Source organism: Felis catus, chromosome E2, assembly GCF_018350175.1.
Source record: "Felis catus isolate Fca126 chromosome E2, F.catus_Fca126_mat1.0, whole genome shotgun sequence".
Classification (NCBI taxonomy): domain Eukaryota; kingdom Metazoa; phylum Chordata; class Mammalia; order Carnivora; family Felidae; genus Felis; species Felis catus.
The window spans coordinates 50734899-50756062 of NC_058382.1; the positions used below are offsets into that span (position 1 = coordinate 50734899).

Here is a 21164-nt window from a genome sequence, read left to right on the forward strand (position 1 = left end):
GGGCAGAGAGAGAAAGAGAATCTTAAGCAGGCTCCACACGCGGCACAGAGCCTGATGCGGGGCTTGATCCCACAACTCTGGGATCATGACTCAGGCTGTAATCAAGAGTCTGATGCTCAACCAACGGAGCAACCCAGGAGCCCCTCTCTGTGTTCTGTTTTGTTTTGTTTTGTTTCTTAAGCCATGAGGCAATATTGGAGGATTTAGGTTACTAGACCACGTAGATTCCCGATTCCCTACCCATTCTGTCTGAATTTGGAGCCCATGCTGAATTCCCTTATTTGAAGACAATTCAGGGAAAGTCAGGATTCAGCTTTTGCCGTGTGAATCTAAGGGACGGGATCAGGAGAACAAGAAGAAGCGAAGAAGCTCTAAGGAGATGCATTGGGACCCAACAGAAGCACATCTCCTTGACATCTCTGCTGATCACCAAATAACCGGCTCCCTGGAGGTCCCCCCACTAACACTAGATACTCCCTGTGGCGGATGAGGAAAGGTGGGTGGGTAGCGACACTGCCCTAAGTGTCCTAACTCATCTAGTCCTTGTGATGATGCCACGGAGCAGTTCTGTGACTATCACTGCCATCTCACACGCCAGGAAAATGAGGCACGAACGGGTTAGGTATCTGGCCTGATGCCAAAAGCTAGTGAAGGGAGAAGCCAGCATCAAAACCCAAGCAGCCCAGCTCTGGAGTCGGCCACCCTGTGGAGATGCTTCAGGCATCGGAACATATGGCTGAACTAAGTGAGTTTTGCCTTCCCTTCTAACCTTGAAACTTGCTGATCATATGCACTCTGCTGACTGACACATTCCTATAGAAACACACTGCATCTCCTTGATGTTACACTGCCTGTCACATTCGGAAATTCTGGGGGAAAAAGAAACCTCTCTGAAGGTCATGCATGGGCAGGTGCTATAATGTGAAAGGAATTGAAATCCTAATTTGAAGGAATGCTTCATTTGCATCTACATGCTGCTGTATGATTTATGACAGGGAGACTTTGCACTGAGATAGAAAGTTTTACTGTGTGAGTGATTTTTCATTTTCCAATCTCAACAGGGGCTTGGAAATCAAAATAAAAAATTAATCACCTTATTTCGATTTATATTAGAAAGTAATTTAAGAAGACGTCTCCAAAGTTTTCTTCTTTGACACACTAGTTGTCTTTGCTTGTAATCACATTATCACAAGTAGGTGAAGTCTCTAAAAATGACCAGGCAGAAAAAAAATATATTAAAAGCCCGCACAGTTGGGGGCCCGTGGGTGTGTGAAGTGAAGGCCATCGTGAGAATAGCCTTACGTGCTAGTAGACGACTTAGTGACTTAAGCTCCTTGGTACGGAAGGTGGTTATTGAGACATCTCATAAACCTTCATGGCACTGGATCCTTGCTAAATAATTTTCGAAATTCTTTTTCTTGTTCCCCAATTACTGCGTATGGAAATATCCGTAACAAAAAAGAACAGAGCCCATCAAGTGTTATTTCCACCTCCGTAGATTGCGACAAAATACAAATAATTCAAGACTACACTCATTATATGCATTTTGAAATTACTCTTCCTGCAGATTCTTATCTGACTATAATAAATAGGAGATACTTTGTCATTCTCATGGAATAGCACGTTTATCTCCTTTCTCCCACAGTAGGCAGAGAACACAGCGGTAGTTACGGGAAGGAAGGCCGTGAGATATCAGTGTGAAAGATAACGCGCACCTGGTTCAGCTAAATAGGTTAGGAAATTTCATTTCCACCATATAATAACGGCTAGAGAGTCAACTTTCTATGTGAGATGAAAACTCTCCCCGTCCTCAATCATGACGCCACATGTAGATGTAGGTAGAACATGCCTTCAAACGAGCGTTTCCATTCCTTTCCTCTGAAAAAGAAGTTCTGGGCTTTAATTTCCATAGGTCAGCCTGACTTGTCAGAGTTCATTATCATCAGTGCTAATAACGTATCCACTTACATTACGTTCTTCCAAATGATGCAGTTTTACATGAATAAGATAGAAGTTTAACGAACAACGGACTGATACCTGACTTCCACGGTGTCCCTGCAATACAAAGATGATTAAGTAATGAGGTGTGAAGAAGTCGAAACGTGAAATTATGTCATTATACACACAAGAGCTTGTATTTTTTTCATTGGAAATTTCAAAATTGTGATCACTTTCTTTTTTTTTCTGTAAAGACTTCGCCATACTGCGCTTCTTTTATTTTTCGTACCGTTGACCAACAAGGTTAGCGTGCAATGGGACTTTCGGAGCTGGATACCTTTACAGCTCAAGTAGCTTCAGAGCTAAGTGGTCGTTCTAAAGAGGTCCATCAGGTGTGTTAAGACACAAGTTGCTGTGTGAGGGCTGTTGGTCTTCCATATGCTAGTGTCGTTTCTAGGGCGTTTGAAAATCAGTCAGGCTATCTCACAAGATTTACCCCTCTCCAAATCTCGGCTGGCGTGGAATTTGCCATGTTTGCAAATCTTTAGAAAGGGAGCTATGTCCCCTTCTTGGAAACTTCAGGTTAAATGGAGGGACAAGAAATTGCACATTGGCTCAACTCTTAGAGAAAAATCTATGTTAAATACTCGAAATGTGTGAGTAACTAGGGGTAGCCGGGAAATTGCTAAACAGTTCACATTTTTTGGCACACAGACAGGAGTATGACTTAGGGATTCGCCTACCTCAGTCTAACCCCCAATCCCATTTTCAAAAGCATGTCTCCTATTTTTCTAAATAGTGTTAATACTCATAAATAATGTCATGAAAATGACCAGCAATTATTCATTATAATTGCAAACCAGAGAGTACGCATTGTGGGCTTTCAATTTATTTTACAATGTATTTTAGACGCCTAGAACATTCGTATATGCATGTGTGTATGCACGTAGATACGTGTTGGTATGTTATACGCATACATATAACACAACTACACAAAGAAGACTTTACCACTTAAAGAATAGTGTGAGCAAACAAAAACACTTGACTTGCACTGAGAATGGGATCCTAACTTGACTGTAGCCAATTCAGCAAGAAAAGGTGATTAACAGCCATGTATCAATAGCTGTATTAATCCAAAGTCCCTACTGCCAGCAGTTTTATATTTGTCTCTCTGAGCTTCCAGATGGACGGTGGCTGAGAGGACATTGTGTTTCACTGGAGCAATTAGTTTTTTCTTAGGATAATTTTTCAACAGTCAGAAGTATTAGCAAGCTTAGCAAGAGATTCATTTTATTTTTCTGTATGACAGGAATGGCGGTTCTTTGGTGGTTGGCCATTTAGTCCAAAGCACCAGCTGGCAATCAAATCAAGATAATTTTTGTTTCGTTTCTTGGCTTGTTTCCTATATATTGCATGCGGAAGAGATACTTTTTAAATTAAGTTACTGAACAGAAATGTTGGGTCCTAGCCTGGAAATGGATTAACGGTTATTGAGATATCAGATCACAGCACGGTGTGTGGTTCAAGTTCCAAACAACAGGTGTCTGTTTTCTCTTTCTTACGGTGGTGATCATTGTTTTCAAATCTACCTAAAAGTGATGTCTTAGTGCTGCAAAAAGCAGATCTGAAAGTCAGAGGAGTTGTTGTTGTTTTAATGTTTATTTATTTTTGAGAGGGACAGAATGCAAGCAGGGGAGGGGCAGAGAGAGAGGGAGACACAGAATCCGAAGCAGGCTTCAGACTCTGAGCTGCCAGCCCAGAGCCCAACGCAGGGCTTGAACCCCTGAACCGTGAGATCATGACCGGAGCTCAAGTCAGACGCTTAATCGACTAAGCCACCCAGGTGCCCGGTGTTTTAGTTTTTTGTTTTTAATTTCACGATACTATTTACCCAAAGTTGTATAGTATCAGAGTAGAAATTTTAATGCCTTGTTAAAATGTCTTCCAGTGTTTCAGGAACATGGGCGTTTTAAGAATGAGGTTAATTTTAGAGCCCGGGCCACTGAAACAAACACATGCGCAGTGCTTGAAAGAAGACTTTTTGCGTGACTTAAATTGAAACTACTTTTCTGGATGCACGGTGGTGCTGTACAAATGAGCAGTCCCCATCAGCCGCTGTGGAACCAGCCTCTTTGCCCCTCTAAGGCTTGTGCCCTCACCTGTAACCAGCAGATCCTTTGTACCGACCTCTCATGGTAGATAGGAGTTGGATGCTTAGGCACAAGAAGCAGTGGTCCACTTCCTGGCACCTGGTGGTGTGGGCCATTGCACTCGCACGCATGCACAGACCATTTCTTTGAAACTTGAGAATAACCTCTTCAGGGGCATGCACCAGGCATTGTGGTAAACACTTACAAACATCCGTTCATTTAGTCCACATACCCATCCCGTAAATAGGTATTTTTTAAAGTCTGCAAGATGTGAAACAACATGTCCAAGGTCCTACCGCCGTTGGGCAGCGGATCTGAGATTCAAATGTTCCTCGCATTCCAACTCCAACGCTCTCAATCAGTGTTCTTTAGCTAATTGTTATGAATATCATCGATAGGGGCCTATGTACATATATAAATATACATGTATAGAAGAAATATAAAGTAATTGCTTATGTGTGTAAATTCATTTATTTCCGCTTATAATTTTCTTAGTATATCTAGATACGTTACCAAGATAACATATTTTAGATAGGATGTATTTCAAATATATCTCAGATATATATTTAGATAGGAAAGAAATGAAGCCTGGTTCTTTTCACTGCCACAGTAAAGAATATAGGATAGCAAAAGGAAAGGAAAGCAGAGCAAAGTTTTATTAAAGCACTCATTGGAGGAAAGAGAGTCAAGGGAGACAATAGCCAGGGGATAGACCCGGGTGTGGGCTTGCGTCATTTTTTTCTTGTGGGTGGGTCTAGGGTCACAACATTTGAGTGACCGGCCTGGGTTACATAACAATTAGCCTAAGAGGGGTGTCCTTTCCCGTGATACATTTGACATGCCTGCAGGGGGGTAGGGAAACCTCACCATTGTTTCTATTCTGGAGACAAAGGTCACATCAGGACAAGTGGCTGCTTTCTGGGCATAGTGTAATATGCACAACAAATTTAACTCTTCCTCTGCCAGGATGTGGTAACCACAAACCAATTGCTGGGCCGGTGGAGTGGGGTGGCCCCTGGGCTGTCCTCAGGTCCTCATCTGGGGCTCTCATCAGGACGTCTAAGGTCCATCCTCCTGTCACCCAAGCCTAGCCTCCTGCCTAGCAGACAAAAATGTGGATATCCTATATAAAGGCATAATATAGCCATAGCATGTGTGTGTGCCTGTGTGTGTGCGTCCTGTCCCTGTATGTGAATGTAAATTGCTTTATTTCCCCTTGATTGTCTTTATAACAGAGTTTGTGATAATTCAGTGTTGTCCAGACTTTGGCGCTCACTTTCCTGGAGGCCCTACTGGCCTCTTGGAAAGGTCACTGGGCTGGGAGTTAGAGAGGGCTGTTTCAGGTTGGGGCTTTACTTTCTGCATATACGAAATGAGGGTCTTGGGTGGAAGGGCCATTGAATTTCCAAGATGGCCCGATGATAGGGAGGTGCTAAACATTTTCTAGCACTGCGCTTTGGTGGGAGAGGAAAGGAAACGGGTATCAACAGACATTTCAAGAAACATTACCATCTGCCATGACTTTTACAACAATTCAAAAAGAACAATAACAACTGCAAAATTCCTGATCAAAGCCGTGGCTGAATTTATGAATTTGATTTTCATGCAAATTCAGCTCTGAACACGAAGTGAGTCGTGAAATGGAATTTGAAGGGGTCGTGCTCTGTGCTCGTGACTGACTGCAACATCCATCTGCCCCACTCCCCGCCCCCACCCCCATCCTCACAGGGAAGAGATCATTCAGGCTGACGTGTGTCAGATGCTGTAAAATGGAGTTAATCATTTGAGAATGGAAAAATGAAGTTGTTTTCACACCGATAATGAAACTCCTATTTGTTGTAGAGATTCCCGCCCCCGCTGGGAACCTTAAAATACTGCAAAATCTTACCTATTAAAAACTATATAAAAATAGATCTTAGGAATATGTTTGAATGCCTGTAGAAAAGTCTGTAGCGAGAATCGGTAAAAATTTTGACTTTCTGCTAAAAATATCATAAAAGTTTATGAAAAATAATCAAAGGACAGGAGGGAAGCTACGTTAATAGAGAAATTTAACAGCTTTTATTCCAGTAATAAAGATGAGAAAAGTAAGGAAACATCTATAGTAAATATAGCTGTAATGTTATCGCTAACCTTAATATATGGAACTCTCAATGATTTAGGATAATGGTGCTTTCAAGGGTAGCGAATGATTTATAAATTTTAAATGAACTGCTTACTCAGGTTAATAATTCTTATAATTAATTGCCTACTTAATAATTTTTATCCTCTATCCAAATGATTAGTCTTCAATGTTTTCGTATTGTCTAGGTAAATATGACTCTCACACTGAAAGAACTTAATTAATGCTATAATTTACATGACTTGCTAAATTGTTACTTTATATTTTCCCCTATACTTGGTGATTGAGAAGTTTCAAGCCTTATTTGTCCTGAAAGTTTATTACCATTTTGTCTCGTAAATTCAAAATCAATTTATTATTGTGTGTTATTACAGGCTATGTCCTATTTACTGGGGTAGAGTTTTCACCCGGGAATGCCTGCTATTATACTCTCGAACAAACAAACAAACAAACAAACAAACAAACAAACATAAAAAAGAAATATATGCAAGTAACTCCAAAGTTCTAAAACTGAAATCGGTGTTCAAGCTCTTTTTATATCTAGATACCTGAGATAATAAATACCAGCCCTCAGCTCTTGCAAAGTCATCTGACAAGTACAAGGGGGAGCATTCATGTTTTAAATATGGTTTGCAAAGCGTGGCTTCTGTTATTTTTTTCTCCATTCAAACAGTAGAGTGTTTCTGTTTCTGTCAACCTAGCGACCAGAAGAGAGCTTGTAATATATTTCTAGACTTTGTTGATGTTTTTTAATTTCTTTCCTTTACCATAGTTGTATTAACATTATTTAATCATAGGCCTGGATGTTTACTTTTCTAACAACAGGATATTATTCATTCAGAACACACACTTTTCGTATTAGCCAAGGCTTTCTGAAATCACTCTGGTGTGTCAGTTGAAGGTACAATTAGGTGTTTTTCTAAATACCCAATAATTATCCAGCAGGAAATTCTACCATTTTTATTTCTTAGTTTTAACATACCCAGAGTGGTAACTCAAAAAAATAAGAAAGACCCAAACACGTTTTATGTGGATTTTAAAGTAAGCTTTATATTGAAGCATAACGTAGATAAAGGAAAATGCACCGATCCTGACCATGCAGTTCGGTGAATTTTCACAAAGTAAAGATGTGAAGGTGGCTGTCATAGAAGATTTCCCGTGCAATTCCTTACAGTGGTTACTAACCCACGTGCGAACTCGACACTGACTTCTACCACCATCGCGCCCCTTTCATTAGCCTCCCATGAATGAAATCATAAAGGAAAGCCTTTTGTTGTGGGCTGGTTTTCCCCAACATTATGTTTGACGTCTATCCACGTCATTATGTAAGACGTGAACCGATTTTTCTCACTGCTCTATAGTACTGCATCGTGGAAATACATACATGAGAGATAGAGCCATTCCAGCATCGCTGGGGCTTAAGCAGCTGACTGATCCACCTGTTCCACATAGTAAATTTGGATCTATGGATATGTGGGCAACGGACTGAAATGAGGCACAGCACAGCTGGCCAGAGGAGTTGTAAGAGATGGGGACAGCTTGAATTAAGAATGCGGCATTAGGGAGAAGAGAATTGAGTGATTTTTTTTTTTTTTTACATCAATTACAAGGTGTTTCTGATTAGCTGGGTGTAGGAGTTGAGAGTAAGAGAACTGTGAAGGCTTTTTTTCTTTGGTTTTTAAATGACTTATTGAGGAATGACTGACATACAAAAAGCTGTATGTGTTTAATGTATACAGCTCGATGAGTTTGGAGATAGCTATATGTTTGTGAAAACATCACCACAGTTGCTTGAAGCAAAAAAGCAAATCAAAGTCTGCTTATTTTTTATTTTTAAAATTGTTTTAGAGAGAGAACATGAGCAGAAGAGAGGAGCAGAGGGAGAGAGAGAGAGAGAGAGGGAGGGAGAGAATCTGAAGCAGGCTCCACACTCAGAACAGAGCCCAACACGGGGCTTGATCCCATGACCCTGGGATCATGACCTGAGCCGAAATCAAGAGTCGGCCATTCAATGGACTGAGCTACTCAGTACCCCTGGGTTTTTTTTTGTGGTTGTTGTTTATTGTTTTTTGTTTTTGGGGTTTTTTTTGTTTTTTTTTTGTTGTTGTTGTTGTTGTTTTTTAAACAAAATATCTAGGTGAAATTGTTTTTTCTGAGACCAGTTTCCGAACATCAGGAATGTCAAGGTGTCCGTCAGGGGTATGTCACATCTGAGCTGTCTGTGCGATATCCGTATCCAAGTGTTGATCAGGCATTTGGGTAAATGAGCTTGAAGCACATCGGGCTGAAAATGTAAACTGGGAACTGCTGATATACGGATAGTATTTAAAACCATGGGAATGGTCACGATCATCTAGGAATTGAATAGAGAAGGAGGAGAGATGTTACCTGAGTCTTGAAAGAAATTCAGTATCTAAGGGATCATATGAAAAGGGAAGCTCGAAAGAGACCGACATATTTCAGAGTTAGAGGAGGAACCATGGCCAGGGTGATACACAGAAAGCCAAGAGAGGCGGAGACTGGGAGCAACCAGATTCAATATCGGTGAGCTGTCTGGTAGGATCAGGGCTAAATAATGCTTGCGCGTTTTGCAGAGCGGGTGTCTGAATCTGGCAGTTTGATTGGCGGGGGATAGGAACACTAAGGAAATGGAGATTATTGGGTGTAGACTACTCTTTTGAGAAACTGCCGACGAAGGCAAGGAGAGGACAGAGTGGTAACTGGTGGGTGTGGGGTTCAAGGGTTTCTTTTTAAGTTAGAAATGATTAAGTGAACTGGATGCTGACAGGGCTGATTAAGTTGAAAGAGATCCAAGATCCTGAACAGACAGAGAGGTGACCCGGCACCCCGGAGAAATTCCCCTCCAGCCTCTATCGTGGCATGGATGGAGCTCCAGAAGCAACTTCAAGTGGCTGGGCAGAACCACGAGGCCGAATTTCCCCAAGGTATGACTGAAAGGCTCCCCAAGGAACCTCTTGATCACCTGTGCTAAGACAGCAGTCGGCCCACACCCAAAGCATCTGCAATCACAGCACCGGACAGGGACTGATGACCCCCCCACCTTCTACCCCTCTTGCTTCACCTCTCCTGTTAACTCTGGGGAGTAAATGTCCAAAGTGTCCCATCACCCGCATAAACCAGGCCAGTAATGAACTTTTTTTCAGTACTGATTTTTCTGGTTTCCTATTAGAGACCGTTTACTTCAGCAGTTTTTCTTTGACTGCCTAAACTGGGCACTGGGCTCCTCCTCCATGTGGTTAACAGACTGGTTCTTATCTGTATTCTCCTCTGTACTAGAAGAGGGACCAGAGACAAAGTACTATGTTTTGTTCTTCCATTTATCCAATATGGATTTAACAGGTTTTTAATTTTTTGTAATTGTTGATTTATTTTGAGAGAGCACATGAGCATGAGCAGGGGAGGTAAAGAGAGAAAGGGAGAGAGAGAATCCCAAGCAGGCTCCACCCTGACAGTATGGAGCCCAAAGCAGGGCTTGATCTCACAAACCATGAGATCATGACCTGAGCCGAAATCAAGAGTCCAACATAACTGACTGAACTACCCAGGCGCCCCAGTTTAACAAGTGTTTATTAGACATATTTTTAAGTTCTTAGGGCACTTGGTAATGGCTGACCCACCAAGGGCACTACCAGTAAATTTGTTGAATGAATGAATGAATGCATGTACACACGAATGAATGAAGTCTAGTAGAAGAGTAATCAGAGTTGTTTGGTAGTAATTCTTTGTCTAGAGTACATTGTTCTTTTTAATGTTTCTATTTGAGAGAGAGAGAGAGAGAGAGAATGGGGGAGGGGTAGAGAGAGAGAGAATCTCAAGCAGACTCAGTGCTGTCAGCTCAGAGCCTAACGTGGGGCTCGATCCCAATGAATTGTGAAATCATGACCTGAGCAGAAATCAAGAGTCAGAGGCTTACCTGTCTGAGCCACCCAGGTGATCACCTTGAACTTTGATATTGACTTACTGTGAACGTTTTATCGTATATTTGCTTAAAACAGTTCCACCCTTTACAAAACTTTGAATCTATAAAGGGATGACACAGATATTTAAAACACCATATTTATTTCAGAATCTTGCAAACACTTAATTACATTGTTTTATGAAACAAGCTAATGTTCCCCAAGCTCACATAATACGCCAATATAAACAGCATGTAAGAATAATTCTAAGAGATTTTTAATTTTCTAAAATCCATTAAAAAGAAAATTTCAGTGACCAACTACGGTTTCCATCAGTGTGCCAGAATGGAGGAACTGTCATCTGCCCTAACCGAAGGTCCAACTAGAATTGCTCGAGAACTTATTTGCTGTTGGGAATCTAGACACCACTCAAGATGGTCACAAAATACTTCAGCACCTTAGAAAGCACATTTTCATTCTCTGGCATTAAGGTGTCCATTTTCTCTGGCGTGTGGCTAAGAACTCCAAAGGTAGAGGCCTGGGGTCTCACGTTTACTTTGTAAACAACATGCAAATATATTGGAGCGGTACTGTATTTACTGCCATCGTCTTCTGAAAACTAAAACATGAGCCCTTCACCCCTCCCCCCATGTCCAATCTCAGAAGAAGGTCCAAGCAGGTGTGGGGTCGGTTACACTGGGAAACCTTTTCCCTTAACTTCACCTCAAGTCGTGGGCGGTTTGAGAACAGAAGCCGTGTGCAATTCATGCTTTCTACCCAGAGTTTAGAGTAGCATCCGGCTTTTAGGAAAAGCACAATATTTTCATTAACTCAATGAAGACCTATGTGAAGTTCTTCCAGCATCGATCCACGAGCAATAGATTGAATGGCGAAGTAATGACTCAGGGCCCAAAACTGTCACCAAAGCCTGTTGCCCCGTGTGCTTTATCACTGGCATTCAGGGGGAAGAGCTAGCAGCGAACGTAAACATGTTTCCCTGGCTAAGGGGACTTCCGCTTTCCGGGTGAGCGCGTAAGGCGCTTGGAAGTCTCCATTGGGTCCTAACAGCAAGTGTGAAAATCAGCAGCTCTTCGTGGATTCGTAAGAGAGGGGACGACGCAGGCAAACACAGGGAGGCACAGCTTCCCAGAGCAGAAGCTGGGTGGAAACCAGGCAGGAACCAGGGCTGCGGTAGGGGGCCTGGGTTGTAACTGACCAATTGCCAGACAAATCAGAATTACAAACTCTGGGGGTTGGGGGGGGTGCCTTTCATAACGGCTTTCCCACAACACTGTGAGATTTTACCTTCAGGAGCCGAACCAGGTGCCCACAGTAAATACCAGGAAAAAGAAAGTCTCTGCCCTACAGCACAGAGACTGACATGGGGCTGATCTCCCTAGCGGTGAGATGATGGCCTGAGCTGAAACCAAGAGTCAGAGGCTTAAATGGTTGAGCCACCGAGGTACCCTGATGCTTCTTTGAAACATGTATCTCCTATCCATTTTGTGCATTTATTTCATTTCCCAAAATTGATGTCTATTTATTAAAACTTAAACCTTTCTTGCGACATCTAAGAGACACGTGTGTTTATACCTGCTCTGACTCAGGTATGAGTGTGCCTTGTATCTCCTTATGTACATGTGCCAGTGAGGAGAAGAGGGAGTGGAAGCAGAGTACGGATGCAGCCATAGACGGAGGGACTGACGGGATCTGCCCCGGTAGTGCTCCGTACTATAGAGTTTAGACTAAAACTGAGCTCTTCAGTTTTCACAGACAATTCAAAATTTACGTGTTTTATGGGCATATTGGTGGTTCAGTCGGTTGAGAATCAGACTCTTGATTTCAACTCAGGTCATGATCCCAGGGTCATGGGATTGACACCCACATCGAGCCCAGTGTTGGGCTCCCCACTGAGTGTGGAGCCTGCTTAAGATGCTTTCTCTCTCTCTGTCTGTCTCTCTCTCTCTGCCCCTCTCCCTCCCTCTCTCTCTAAAAGGAATTAAAAAAATGTTTAAATGCCCATATTTTACACACATACAACCAAGTAAATGCAAAGCTCCAAGAGCCATTTACACAGCTATCCTCTTTAACAGAAAGCCTTTTGCCAATGCAAGAGAATAGACTGGTTAGCGAAATGCCATTAGGTTTCTCTCCAGTCATCAATCTGTTAATCCCCCTGGTCTGCATGGTCTCTGGAGCTTTGGCCACAGATAATACGTTTACAGACACTGCCCGCAGGCCTGAGCCCAGATGTCCCTTTAGCCATTTCCACAGAGTGAATGATTAAATTCAACCATAGAATTTTTTACCCAAACATTTCCATTCAGACTCTGCCCCATTTCTTCACCACTCTGAACGATACCCAAAGAATAAAAGGAAATGAACAAAAGTGATTGGTTCATACAAGGAACATAAGGATTTCTGGGCAATGTAAAAAAGGGGCTGGAACAGAGGCCAAGTGTTGATGGAGTCATGAACTCATCTCCCCCAGAGCTGCAGGTGTTCATTTAAAGCAACAGGCTCTATACAACGTTTTCTGCGCTGGTGGTTTCGGGAGTCTTGAAAATCCACTGAGGGATTTTTTTCCTTTAGCCAAATATCTGTTTCTTAAGGCATGAAAATTACGAGTATCTGAAAGAAAGTAGGGTTGTCCTTTCCCTTTAGTGGCTCTCTGTCTGCTGTCTCACATGGTGGCCTGTGGCTGCATGTTGCTCTGAAGGATAGGAAATGTGGCTGATCCAAATTAAGATGTGCTATAAATGGAAAATACACACTGAATTTTAAACATTTAAAAACATTGTAGGTTGAAATACCATTTTGGATATCTTGGATTATTTAAAAAAAATTTTTTTAATGTTTATTCATTTTTGAGAGACACAGAGCACAAGTGGGGGAGGAACAGAGAGAGAGGGAGACAGAATCGGAAGCAGGCTCCAGACTCTGAGCTGTCAACACGGAGCCCGACGTGGGGCTTGAATTCATGAGCCACGAAATCATGACCTGAGCCGAAGTCGGACCCCCAACTGACTGAGCCACCCAGGCACCTCTTGGATATCTTGGATTAAATAGGATATGTTATTGAAGTCAATCTTACTTGTTTCTTTCTACTTTAAATGTGATCACTGGAAATGTTTAAATGACCAAAGTAGCTCACTTTACGTTACTACTGGTCAGGGCCACTCTGTAGAGTTCTCTTCTTCAACAGTAAAAAGGGAGAAATGAGCTAAGTCATTCTTGACCTTTATGATTTTCTTGAGCAGAGAACCCGTCTCGTCTGCACTCTCTAAACCCTCGTACACCATGCCTGAGGCCGTGGAGTGGATGGAGAGCCTTCAAATGCTTCCTAGTTCCTTTAAAATTAAGTAGTGGTGTCCTTTTAAACCCAAACGTTAGCCCTTTTCCTCTCAGACCCCCATTACTTACCCTGCAAAATACAAGTTAGAGCAATGTTGTTAAGGCCCATTTCCTGATCATCGCCCTGCACATGCGTTAAGTCCAGTGTGCTTTAGAGTCTCGTCACTGTGTCATTTGACCGCTGAGGCCTGTTGGTTGCATGCAACGGAAAACAACTCTGATAACCGAAGCAGGAAAATAAATGCACTGGAAGGACATCTAATGCCTACAAAAGCGCCCAGAAAGTGGGAGAACAGGCTTACTGAGTTGGTGGGAACTGAAAGAGGGGACACACCATCCCCTCCATTAAATAATAATGTCCATGTTTTCATTGACCCGGTAACTGTCTCTCCTCCTCAAATCCTACATGGGAGCCTGTGATTGGCATGGTGACCCATACCCATGGCCCTAACCACCACAAGAGGCTTAAGCTGACCCACAGGGAGGCAGATCCCCACCCACCATCAGGACTCACACGATGGAGCCTATCCCAAATGTGAGAAAGGCATTCAGACTCTGGGTATTAATTTTTATTAACAAGCATCCCTCCAGATCCCTCCAGAAATAGTGCCTCTGTGGTACAGAAGAGCAGACAGGAAGGTTGGCAGTAGGGCTGACACAGAAATTTGAAATTCATATTTTTAGTGGAAAAGATGCTGGTGTCTTAAACACAGCATGGTTTTAAAAGCATCAGCTTATGAAAATAAACTGTGATTTAGACTGAACAAAAATTTCCCGTGCTTCCCAAAATGAAACCGGCCTTCTCAATGTGTTTCTAATGAGGACTGAATCTGAGTTTCAGAACCTTTCGATTTTTTCAATCTACAGACATTTATTGACCTATTAGTCTTAGTTCAGCCTCTAAGAATGGGAGATCAAGGAACAGCAGATAATTGCATATAGACATTTCCATTAAAGGGGACCATGTAGGGCTTTCTGCGGTTGTTAATGGTCTGTTGACACTCAGTAGGAGAGAAACTCGTTATATTCCTGACTTTATAGAGAGCTATGCCTATAATTAGCTAGACATTGCTTAGGGTACTCATTTAATTGCAATTATCAAATTTTAAAAATCCCCCTTTTCTTTACTTAAAAATATATACCATCAAAGCCATCCATGCACATCCAAAGGAAGAATAGCGCTCAAGGGCTGGCCTATCATGAAAAACCAAACCGGTCCTTGCCCTCATCTACTTTAACCATTTTTTAAATTTTTATTATTGCAGAGGTTACACACACAACTTTAAATTAAGCATTCATACTGCAATTTAAAAAAGTCTATTATCTAGACCCAAGGCACCAAGTGACAACGTTCCCACTTTGTATTTCACAGTCTGTTGATTCCAGATCATCACAAACAACTGTAATTGGTGGGTACAAAGTAAAGATCACAACGGAAGAATTAAAGGGACTGAAACAGAGGTTTTTCCAGTGACCGTTTTCTAGTCTGACTTGGCCTCCCTCTGTCTCTTCCTGCAAGGGGCCAACTTGGGATAAATTGTCAAGGTGACTGCGCATGTCTTGAGTCTTTCTATGAGAACGGAGGGAACCACACCTTTCGTCCTGAGCTGCTGTGTGGCCCAGAGGCTGTTACAACTGTCCTTCTGGAACGGCCAGGGCAAGAGCTACTCTCTCCCCAAACTTGGTCTGGTTTGTCTTCGGTCTGTTGACGGCTCAGCGGCCAGAACGCAGCTGCTGTTTGCAGCTCCGTTCTTTTCCCTTAGCAAACTCAAGCCAAGAGAAAATGTGAAGGAAGCAGAATATTTATTTTTGGCACTTGTTCATCTACTCAGGCTGTAATGTCATAAATAGAATAATCTGAACAGCAGGATGTACCAAGCCCCGTGGTGTGGATGTCAAAAATCAAATCAGGGGACTAGTCCTCTATTATTTGAAGCGAAAGCTAGTATTTCTCTTTTTGTTGCTGTGTGAGTGTGCACGTGTGTTTTATTGTACACACACGCACAAATATTGATAGAGATAATGCTCTAATTAAATAGGCTTTGCAACGATACTTTGGAAAACACGTACGTGAATAGGACTTCAGTTTAAACTATAATTATCCCGGTGATAAAAGCTCAGGTATTGGTAAAAATTCTGCCCTCTTGACACAAAATCTGATTTCTTGCATTAGTTCCCATTTTAATAAATGGCAATTGCCGTCCTTTTGATGGCTCTGGTCAAAACACGTGGAATTATCCTAGTTCTTCTGTGTATTGTCACTAGTTACAACTAATCCATCAATAAAACTGCTCAGCTGTACAATCCAAATATGTTCACAACCCAACCACTTTTCAGCACCTTCCATGATTAGCTTCTCGGCCCAACACCATCTGTTAATGGAGTTTTGCACGAACTATTCTCCCTCTTCATCTGCAGTTGTGTTAGATTCCCAGTCTGATCATAGTAATGTCCCTGCCATGTCTCTGTCTCATGCTGGCTTTCCGTCTTCAAATTGTGGGTTGGTTTTTTTTTTTTTTTTTTTTTTTTTTTTTTGTCTTTTGGTGTGTCTTGTAATTTTTAAATAGCCAGACCTGATGTACCAGGTAAAAGGAACTGTAAAGAGGTAACGTAGCCGGGAGGTGTGGGTGGAGGAGAATGTTCTGTAGCCCGTGCCTCCTGCCTGTGAACTTCACACGCCTTCCGCTGCTTTGTGTCCCCGCAGAGGCGGGACAGGATGGCCAGAGCAGGCTGAACTTGAGGACTTCCCTTCTCCCATGTGGAAGCCAAAGTTGGCTATCTCCCTGCCCAGGATCTGTTAGGCTTGGTCCAGCAGTTTCTCCTGAAGGCAGGTCTCCTTAAGAACAGAGCACTCTGGTGTGTATTTATTTTTATTTAGTTTTTTTATAAGTTCTTATTTCAGTTATAGGTAGTTAGCACACAGCGTAATGTTAGTTTCAGGTGTACGACACAGTGATTCAACAATCCTGCCCCACATCCCGTGTCCATCACAACAAGTGCCCTTCTTCATCCCCACCTCCTACTTCACATGTTCCCTGTCAGTAACTATCGGTTTGTTCACTATAGTTGCAAGTCCGTTTCTTGGTTTGCCTCTTTTTCCCTTTGCTCATTGGTTTTTCTTAAATTCTACACATTACTGAAGTCGTATGGCATTTTTCTTTCTCTGACAGACTTGTTTCACTTGGCATTATACCCTCTAGCTCCACCCATGTCGTTGCAAATGGCAAGACTTCATTCTTCATGGCTGAGTAATATTCCATTGTACATATATACCACATCGTCCTTATCCATTCATCATTCAGTGGACACCTAGACTGTTTTCGTAATTTGACCATCGTAGATAGTGCTGGTTGGTGTGTTTTTAAGCATTCCTCACCCCTCTTCCCGACTTCTGCTTCCAGAAGCAGAAGTTTGGGATTCTCTCTCTCCCTCTCTCTATGCCCCTCCCTTGCTCCCTCTTTCTCTCTCTCTCAAAATAAATAAACTTAAAAAAATAAACACATTTTATTTTTAAAAGAAGTTTTAATCCTTGAAAAAATGTTGTCTTATTGAGGTGTACTTAATATACAAAAACCTGGACATATTTGATATGTACATTTTGACAAGTCTGGACAGATGCATGTACCCATGATACCATCAGCACAATCAAGGTAGTAAACATATCCATCACCTCCAAAAGATTTCTTGTGTCACTTTCCTTTTTTATTTTTTGTGGTAAGAACACTTCACATAAGATCTAACCTCTTTCTAATATATTATCTTTTGCTGCATGCATTCCTTCCACAATTACTAACTGCCAAATTTTTTTTCAGGCTTGAATTAAACATGCAGTATGCTAAAAATAAGATATACACAATCCCTACCTTTCAGAAAGCAAAATATGCTTTATTAGCTAGGCATCTGAAATACATCAAATCTGAGGCATAATATGACTCATATTGAGGAGTTTAGCCTTTGTTTAAAGGCTTTGGGAAGGATTTAAAGAACCTAGTTGGCATAATTACGTGCGTGTATAGGAAATATTAGTCAGGCTACAGGTGAAAATGAGAAAGAAGAACAGAGTGAGTCATGTGACAAGACCAGAAGGAAGTGGATATGTTCACAAAGTGGGACGTGGTGGTGCCTGAACCAGGGCTTGGGAATATGAATGAAAAGAACCAGCAAGGTTTCAGAAATACTTGGCACGTGAACTGGCCTGACTTGGTGATTGGATCTATAGCTGAGGTGAGAAAGAAGAAAGAGACGAAATCTCTCCCCAGCGAATTTAACAACATATGTACTGAAATTGAATATGTAACTACTCAGATACAGTCTCAAAACCTCCTAGAGAGGCAAGCTTCCGCCTGTCAGTCAGGATTCCACATATGTAGCATCAGAATGAGTCAACAGATGTCATTGTGTTATGATTCAGTATTTAATGAAGTGACAGGAGACAAGGAGTTCTAGAAAGAAACTTTTCTCAGCTTGCACAGGTAAAAAGTTGGTTTTGAAACCTGGTATGTTGGCTAGCTATTTCTTAAAACAACCTATATTTATCATCTCACGTTTTGTGCATCACAAGTCCAGGAATGACCTAGTTGGATCCCCCTGTCAGTGGCTAACGAAGGTACCATCAATCTGCCAGCCAAGGTATCAGTTTTTTTTTTAAATTTTTTTTTCAACGTTTATTTATTTTTGAGACAGGGAGAGACAGAGCATGAACGGGGGAGGGTCAGAGAGAGAGGGAGACACAGACTCCGAAACAGGCTCCAGGCTCCGAGCCATCAGCCCAGAGCCCGACGTGGGGCTCGAACTCATGGACCTCGAGATCATGACCTGGCTGAAGTCGGACGCTTAACCGACTGCGCCACCCAGGCACCCCTCAAGGTATCAGTTTTATCTGAGGCTCAGCTGGGGAAGGATCCCATTTTAAGCTCCTGGGGTTGTTGGCAGAATTCAGTCCCTTTGGAAACTATTGGGCTTTACAGAAATTTTTCTTTTCTTTGTTTTCTTTTTTCTTTCTTTCTTTTCTTCCTTCCTTCCTTTTCCTTTTCCTTTTCCTTTTCCTTTTCCTTTTCCTTTCTCTCTCTCTCTCTCTCTATCTCTCTCTCCCCTGCCCTCCCTCCCTTTCTTTCTGCTGTGTTGTGGACAGAGGGTGCCCTCAGGTGTTTATCACATGGTTCCCTTCATAGGCCAGTCCACAACATGGCAGCTGGCTTCTTCAAAGGCAGCAAAGGAGAAAATGTCTCCTAGCAAGACAACTGTTGCAATCTTACATGATGTGATCACATGTAACCTGTCATCATTGCTGTGTTCTACAGGTTAGAAGGAAGTCACAGGTCTGGCCCACACTCAAGGGCAGGAGGTTATAAAGGAGTATGGGGAGATGGGGGGTCACGGGGGTAACACACATGAATACAATTCCCGTAAGCCCCTAGGTTGTTATTCCTATCTAATTCTCAGGCATTTAGGGATAAAGTAATACCTAATGTGAAACAGTGGTATCGTATAAACGTATCTTTCTTGTTCTTTGCCTGTCTTATCTGTTTCTGTTCAGTATATAAAAAGTTTTGTTTATAAACTTCAACTAAGTAATTATCCAAAACTAGTCGACTCAAAGAAAATACAACATTATCTTCTAAAGCGGTGAAAATTATGTCGCTGAAGCTCTGGGGATATCATTGTGAGCAAAGAAAATAGAAGCTTACGGAAAAAAAATGTCTTAGTAACAGGGTTTCCAGTAATTCAATTCAACTTCTTGAAGCCTCTTTCTATTCTCATATCCTTTGGTGTAATCCCTGATGAGTATTCTGTATGTGCAGTAACACAAACAGGCATCCATTTGGCACAATTTGAGTACTGACTGGCAGGAAATGTATAGAGGAGATCACAGAGCTGCTCTTGCCGTTGGCTGTTCATCTTTTCTACCAAGCCTTACTGAGCAGGATGAGAGGGAAATAATAATGCCTAATATCTCTAATACCACACTTGTATCAGCAGTGAAGGTAGATATGTTTGTTCCACACATTTGGTCATTTATGAAGTTCACCTGTAACAACCATGTCAAAACCCAGCGAGCAAATGGCAGGGCACATGTAGTCTTGTGTATGGCATCTGTTCACCATTTCTCAGCCACTATGGGCCACGTCCTTGCCTAAGACTTGGTCACAACAGATAAGTTGACTTCTGTTTTAATGCCGCCTTTTTCCTCAGCTTGGCTTTAGTGAGGTAGGTGTTCTGATAATTATTCAGCTCAGATTCCAAAGAGTTTAAAATCCATGCTGAGGTGAGCAAAGACACGAAGGTGGAACTCTAATGGGAGAAGATGCCTGTATTCATCAAATTTTAGTGATCACCATTTCTTTATACCTCTAGACTGCAGAATACTTTCAACCGAGGGCACAGATCCATGCATGGGTATATAAATACTACTCACTGTATTTTTACTTATGTTTCCCAAAGTCTATTCTATTGCCCTTGCATCCTATGTGCATGCAGTGACCTTCCCATAGATCTGGGAATATCAGGTTTACACACAGCAGACATTGCCTTAACTTCCACCCACCGGTGTCCTGGAACAAACTGGATCCTCCGTTGTTTCTGTGCCACTCGTTGACTTGTGTCCACGGCACTCTTGCTTTTGCCTGCTTGGCTGAACTACATGCTCGCCAAGAATCAGTCACGTTCCTTTCAGAACTGCTTTTGCCACTTCAGTTGTTATTCTCATTACATGTTGTAATTAAAGACCAAAAAAATTTGCTGAAATCAAAGTTGAAGGTAGAAGTCAGTGGTTCAACTGAAACTAAATTAAAGGCTTTAGAAAGCTTCGGTAAAGAAAAGGAGCTTGAAAATAGCTGTCAAATTAGGTGTTGATGAGGTAACTGCAAAAGACGGGGAAAATATTTAGACAGATTCTGCCCTCAGAATGGTCCAAAAAAAGTCTTTCTGACTCAATTTGAAATAACCTAAAACTAGAATTTTAAAAAAATGTTTATTTGCTTTTGAGAGACAGAGTGAGCAAGAGGAGGGGAGGGGCAGAGAGAGAGAGGGAGACAGAGGATCTGAAGTGGGCTTTGTGCTGACAGCAGAGAGCCCTACATGGGGCTCGAACACACAGACTGTGAGATCATGACCTCAGTCAAAGTCAGATGCTTAACTGACTGAGTCACCCAGGCGCCCCTTACACTAGGATTTTTAAAAGCTACATTATGGATGTAGATTATGAGAAAATTACACAGGACAGTCATCGGACAACATTCATGGAAAGGACTCCTTTTCTGGCCAAACATTAGGAAAAATACACACCTATTTAGGAGTTTAATTTAAAAATGTTGTTATCATTGTCATGATTCAGCTTTTAGTTACCTTTATTTTTTATTAACCTCTATAATTCACACATCATAAAAGTCACCTTTATTTTTTTTTTTAGTTTATTTACTTATTTGGGGGAGGAGGGGCAGAGAGAGAGAGAGAGAGAGAGAGAGAGAGAGAGAGAGAGAGAGAGAATCCCAAGCAGGCCTCGCACTGTCACCAGAGAGCTTGATGCAGGGCTCGAACTCACGAACCGTGAGATCATGAAGGGAGCTAAAATCAAGAGACACTTAACTGACTGAGCCACCCAGGTGCCTGTAAAAGTCACCTTTAAAGTATTGAATGCAGTGGTTTCCAGTATATTTATAAATCCATCAACCATTACTACTAATC

General features: G+C 41.9%; 1 long non-coding RNA gene across 2 annotated transcripts in view; it reads left to right on the forward strand.

Moving 5' to 3' along the window:
- Positions 1–21164, forward strand: part of LOC123382342 — a 99728-nt gene that overhangs the window by 25463 nt on the left and 53101 nt on the right. Inside the window, exon 1 of one of the 2 annotated variants that reach the window (XR_006590595.1) lies at positions 16102–16337. The exons of the other annotated variant lie outside the window; for it this stretch is intronic. This is a non-coding gene — a long non-coding RNA (uncharacterized LOC123382342). Of the gene's footprint in view, positions 1–16101; positions 16338–21164 lie in introns of those variants that run through there. 2 annotated transcript variants of the gene reach the window in all.